The following is a 6,000-nucleotide window of genomic DNA, read 5'->3' as shown; positions in this document are numbered from 1 at the left end:
CGATGCCTTGTTGTCTTAATTCCACATTCCCAAAAGAAAGAAACGTACACCTACACAAGTACCAAAGTGCACTACATGTTTAAAATAACTCATGAATGTCACCTTATTAAGATTTAGAATATATCAGAGTATGAAGTCTCTTATTAAAATGAGGTGTTACCAAACCAGCTGGAAGGTTGTCTGGAAAAACTAACACCTTAACCCACGTAAAAATACTACATTACAAGTTAAGAGCCTGCATCTATAATCGTACATTAGTAAAAGTACACAAGTATACAGCAAGAAGTACTTAAAGTATCAATAGTACTAAACCAGTGTTGGAAAGGTGTGGGCTGATGGTGTTTCTGAAGCCATTTGATCATCTGAGAAGCAGTTCTGACTGAGTACATTGTCAGTCATACAGTATTAAATATCAGTTTTAATGCTTTGTACAGTTCAGTAGTTTAGTCCGGTGGTTCTCAGCCTCAGGGTTTGGTCGTCTCCAAAGGTCACGAGATAAGTAAGTGAGAGTTCTACTTAACAAATGTGTATTCACTTTTTGGATGTTTCTCTCTTTTTCTCATTACATGAAATCATGCGATCACTATCATTAAAGACCACAGTTAGAGGAAACTGGTGCTCCACAGATGAGGTGTGTCTCTGATGAAAAGGACCTCTCAGCTCTAGTTAGGTGACTTTAGCTTCAGCTTTCATCAGGTTGATGATTGTTAAGCCTGATGCTCAACAGCTGCAACAAATTACAGAAAATAATTTGAAAGAGAGGGGGAAAAAAAAGAGCTTTGATATATGAAAATAATTTCATCACTCTTCCTGCTGTAGCTTAAACAGTGTCTTGATAATTGCTCCTATAAAAGTGTTGTAATTCCAAACACATTAAGTGGGAAATGAACCCCCACTGTGGCAGGATCATTATTATTTCTTGTAGGCACACTGTCACACTGTCAACAGCGGAAAAGGAGTGATTTTTCATTTTGTGGATTGGAGGTCCAGACACTGTCAGCTCTCTGGCAGGGACACTCCTGCTGTATATGATGAAGGTCAGACAACTGAACACTGTTATCTTGTTATCTTATATCTTATGTGTCAGTCTTTAGATGCTACTGGAGTGCAAGTTTGACAAAACAACTAACAAGACAACATGAAAAGTTAAGTTCATAACAGTACATTTCAGTGCTGCACAGATTTTTAATAAAATTTTCCTTTTAATTCAATTTTTCTGGCCTGTTCAGATGTAATAGAATGTAATAATGGCTAGTCTAAATCGCTGTTCTGTTTACAGAAAGCTATTTGTAAAATCATTCATTTCATTAAGGCTTACAAATATGAGATGATTGCTTGTCATCCATATTTCCAGGCTCTCCCATTTTGCTGTATTGAGCGAGAAATGAGCCATGGACTCAATATGCACACACATGCCGAGGCTGGATGGGTTTTGTACTTGGTGCGATGAGCATGCTGGGATATGCTCCAGGCCCCTCAAAAGGAATTTGCAGCTGGAGAAAATGTTTGATAAAGAACTGGTAAAGAAAAATACTTCATTGATCCTAAATCCCCTTTTCCACCTTTCCAGGGTGAGCTACAGTGCAGCAGTATGGATTTTTTGCTGAGTTTTCAATTTTTCCTTTAATGACCTAAACAAACGAGATATATTGTGTTTGTTACTGAGCTTTGGAGATACTGGTCGGCAGATTTAGTTACCTTTGGAAAGAGATGGCTGTGTCCAGTGTTTCACTAAGCCAGTGGTTGTTAGACAGGGGGGCATGCAGCCACTGCAGGCGGTGTTTGCTGCTGCTACCGTGCTGACCTTTATTTCACTAAAATTCAACTCCCATCATTGTTAATGTTTGATAAAAACTTTGGGGTGGGAAGCGTGACCTTTTTTCGGCTTCTGGAGGTGGGTACGAAAGAAAAAATTCAGAACCACCTCACTAAGCTCAGCTAACCCACTGCTAGCTGCAGCTTATGTACCATCAAGACTGAAAGACACAAGAGGTGGGCGGTGAAGGAAAGATAAGTCATTTTTCTGCTGAGGATACTGTTCCTCACTGACTGACTCCGCAGCACAAATGGCATGTCGTCCCCTAATATCACATATCACATCTATCTAATAAACGTTCAGCACAGATCATGCTTAAAAGTCCTCTGCAGTTTTGCTCCTTCCACAGGCTTAGAGGAGGTGTCACTTACACCTCCTGGGACCGGATGAATCAACAGGACTTTGGCCTCAGATCATGAGGTAACCTCCGCCCTGGAAAAATACAGAAAATTCTGCCACAACCTCCTAATCAGCTATAAAGAGGCTATAGAAGCACATTGAAATTCAGCGCTGTCCCTCCGTGCCTGCTGCTCTGAAATGAAGGAGAAGTATGCCAGTGTGAACCACTCATAATGAAACCTCTGGTGTGAGAGACACGTCAGGACAAGATCAAACTCTCAGAAGGATGCTTCATCATTTCAGCAATAGACAATGAGTCAGAAAGACAGATTACATGTATAAGGACACGAGATCTTTGTGTAATCACAGGTAATTTCTCCTGGATTACAGTCATTACTGCAGTAATTGTGGCACATTAAGAGGTTTACAGGTGTTTTTGGTGGAGAGATTAAAAGAAAACACACCTACACTATCCAATTTACAGTGCAGGTGTCAAATGTGATCACTCACATTATCAGATTTGCACATCACTACATCGCCATATGTAGCAGGTGCTAGCATATCTTTAATTTATCCGCCTGGATGTGAAGTGGCCCGTGGTGTTAATCTGGGAATCTGAGAGACTTTTCTTTGCACATTACAGTCACAGCTGTGAATGGGCCTGAAATGAGGGTGGTGGGTGAAGTGTCTCCAGTGTTGGCAGGGGGAGACAAGTGTCAAGAAGTAGTAGCAGCAATTCAAAAACGACAAGCTGTGACTCCTCTCTGTGTGGAGGCTGTGAGACACACATTTCAGAGGTTACAGTGGAAATGAACAACTCAAACGTAGCTATGAAAGAGGAGACCAGGTGATATTTAACCACTGCCCATCTGTAAGTCCTCTAATCATGAGCAAGCTTGCATGATCAGAGGCTTCGATGCAGAGGTTTGCAAGGGGCGGGCCAGCTTGAGGGACCCTCAGCCAGGGCTTTTTTCCAAGGCTGCAAGTGGGCACAGGGCATCAAAGGACCGGCTGGTTAGCATGCGGTTTGTGCCAAGTTGCTGTTTGGCAACGGTTGGCGATGTCTTTGTCAAACTAAAACAGCATCTATGGGAGTCTTTTATGGGGCTTTTAAATAGGGGCTCAGAAGTATTTTTTAAAATGTGATGGTACTGGCAAAGAGCACAGGCCAACAGGCTTTAGTTGCAGCTGTGACTCAAAAAGCAGCAGGAAAAAAAGCTGCAAAATGTCTTTGTGAGGGCCATAAGAGATAAATGCACAGTGAAATATGTGGGAAAACAAACCCAGGCTGGATGTCTCTGCTCGCTGCCTTCCACAGCAGCCATGACAACTCAAATTTCTTTAACTGCTAAAATTAGTCTGGTGGCTCCAGTCGACTTCATGATTTCACACAGTGAGAAGATCATTTCTGGTCAGCAAAACATCCGCGTCAATCATCTCCTCTGCGTGTGAAGAGAGAAAAGTGGACTTTTTTAAAGCTAAGACAGCTTTGCCAGAAATAACATACTAATGCAGATTATAGTGTCAGTGTCTCTGCATGTGTGTGCATTTTAGAATACTTTTAATGGAAATCAGATGTGTGTAACATAAACTGATCAAACACGTATGTTTTGAATAATAATGCGGGCATTACATTTCTATCATATTGTAGGTATATCATCTTTATCATGTGTAACAAAAATGCATCCGTTGAAAAGAACACAGCAAACCTGCAAATAAAAACAACATTGATTAGCTGATAGAAGATTCAATATGCCAGTTGTTGTAATGGATTCATGTATATATTATTCATTGATTTAACCTGACATTACTTTGATCTCTGATCAGTTGTGATAGACATTTATCAACGGCTAAAACATTAAAATACTTTTTACATTATAATGCATCTAATCAAATTGCAATCATACGATATACAATAATGTCATTCTTAAAGGGGCCACTCTGGTGCATAATCAGTACTTTTACTTTTGTTACTTGAAGTACATTTTTTGAAAAAGGAACTTTAACTGTAGTTAATTCTGATTATTAGAAAATACTTGTTAATTGCAGCCATACAGTATTCATAATGAAGACTGTTCAAGTGCATTTTGCATTTTGTCAGACATTAACTCACATCTCATCAATTTACACAATAGCCAGCACAGTTTCAGATTCAATATAATAAAGTACACTGTCAAATCTTTATGACAAGCACATATTTCTTTTATAGTTCTGCAGTGTATTTTAGATTTTAGTGCTTAGGAGTGATGGAGGGAGGACTGAGATCTTTTAATTGAGTAATAGCAGCACAGTAACAGTATAAAAATACTCCATTACAAATTAAAGTCCTGCATTGACAATGTCACCTAACAAATAAGAATATTAGAAAAGTATGAAAAGTAAAAGTACTAATAATGCCAAAAAATTTCCTCTTAAATAGATAAATGCTAAGTAAAAGTAGTGTAGTACTACTCAACTAAAGTACGACTGTCTCTGATTTGTACTTGAGTAAATGTACTCAGTTCCTCTCCGCCACTGGTTACTAATATGAGCAGATCTGATCTTTAGGCTGTTTTCATTAATGACGTCTGGAGCAAAGTGGGATTTAAAGCGCTTCCTCTTTCTTTCCTTTGCAGTGCTGTTAGTTCAACATCAGCCCTCCTCCTCTTCCTCTTCCACCATCCCGCACGTGCTGCGTGCTCGCCCCTGAGCCCTTCATCTCGTGTGTTTCGCCATTGGTCTGGGATGATGTCATCCACAGTGAAGACAATAGAGCCCACCTCCCCGTCAGTGTCTCCTCACACACGCATCGCAGCTCAGAGTGACACACGCTCAGACGTGACGCCAGCTGAGTTCGCCAAGCACTCCTGATGACATTTCTTTATTCATCCGCTCATCTCAAAGTCCTGCAGAGCTGTGCAGTTTCAGGTCAAACCACATCTCTCTTTTTGTCATCTTTTTTGTTTTTTGAAAGACACGAGCAGGCAGGGAAGGGAAGGTGTTCCACATCTGGATCATACGAGCGCATCGGGTCGTGCTGCTCGGGCCACTCCAGACATGAGGATTTCTCACTCCGCTGCGCATCAATGATGAATACACCACAGGACTGCCACTGCTGATGTAAGTGATGTGTCTTTTTAATACCGTTACTTCTTGTTGTGCTCGGTCCGCTCGGCCTGTGAGTCCAGCATCAGCAGGCGGTGTTTAATGCAGCGGCTGTCACAGCGCTACGTGTTGGTCAGGTTCAGCTTCCAGCACAGTAAAAAAAAAAAAAAATGCATGTCTTCCTGTGAATTTGAATTTACAGTCAAATTGACGCCACGCATTAAAAGCATGCAGTGCATCCTCTGTTATTCGCCGCTGCACGGAGCAGGTCGGCATTTCTGATTGTTGCCATAATAAGCGGCGGCGTGTATTATTTATGGAGACAAATAACTGCAGCCATGTGAAAGAGCCAAGTGTAGAATAACAAATGAACCCTAATTACACATTTGCACGCTTGATCAGAGTGAGTAGGTGAGGGTACAGGCCTGCTGGCTCGGGCCCTGTCGCACACATCAGCCTCACTTCTCATCATGGTAAAGGTTCAAAGAATGTGCAACGAAGATGCGATTAAAAATACTGAGAAATTAGGCGGTGCGCCACCTAGCGACCGTGCAAACAGGAACTCAGATTTTCCACGACTGGCCTGCAGAAACAGCCCTGTAAACAACAATGCAGGGGAAGAATGTAAATATTAATATCTGGTTTATTTCTGCTGAGGAGACGCAGCAAAGAGCCGATGCAGGAGAGATGTGCAGCGTGTGAGCAACTCTGTCTGTTAGTGACATACATTTCAGAGTCAAGCCTCTAGTCTCTGTCAACAG

At 41.4% G+C, this 6,000-nt stretch overlaps 1 protein-coding gene across 1 annotated transcript in view; it reads left to right on the top strand.

The window, feature by feature from the left end:
- The first annotated feature begins 4,952 nt into the window (after positions 1 to 4,952).
- LOC143333114 (uncharacterized) overlaps positions 4,953 to 6,000 on the top strand; it is a 31,382-nt gene continuing 30,334 nt past the window's right edge. Inside the window, exon 1 of the mRNA XM_076751054.1 lies at positions 4,953 to 5,254. The gene's annotated coding sequence lies outside the window, so the exon portion shown is untranslated. The remainder of the gene's footprint in view (positions 5,255 to 6,000) is intronic.

The sequence above is a fragment of the Chaetodon auriga genome, chromosome 15 (assembly GCF_051107435.1).
Source record: "Chaetodon auriga isolate fChaAug3 chromosome 15, fChaAug3.hap1, whole genome shotgun sequence".
Taxonomy (NCBI): Eukaryota; Metazoa; Chordata; class Actinopteri; order Chaetodontiformes; family Chaetodontidae; genus Chaetodon; species Chaetodon auriga.
The sequence above is the reverse complement of the archived record's forward strand: the minus strand, read 5'-3'. Positions and strand labels throughout refer to the sequence as shown.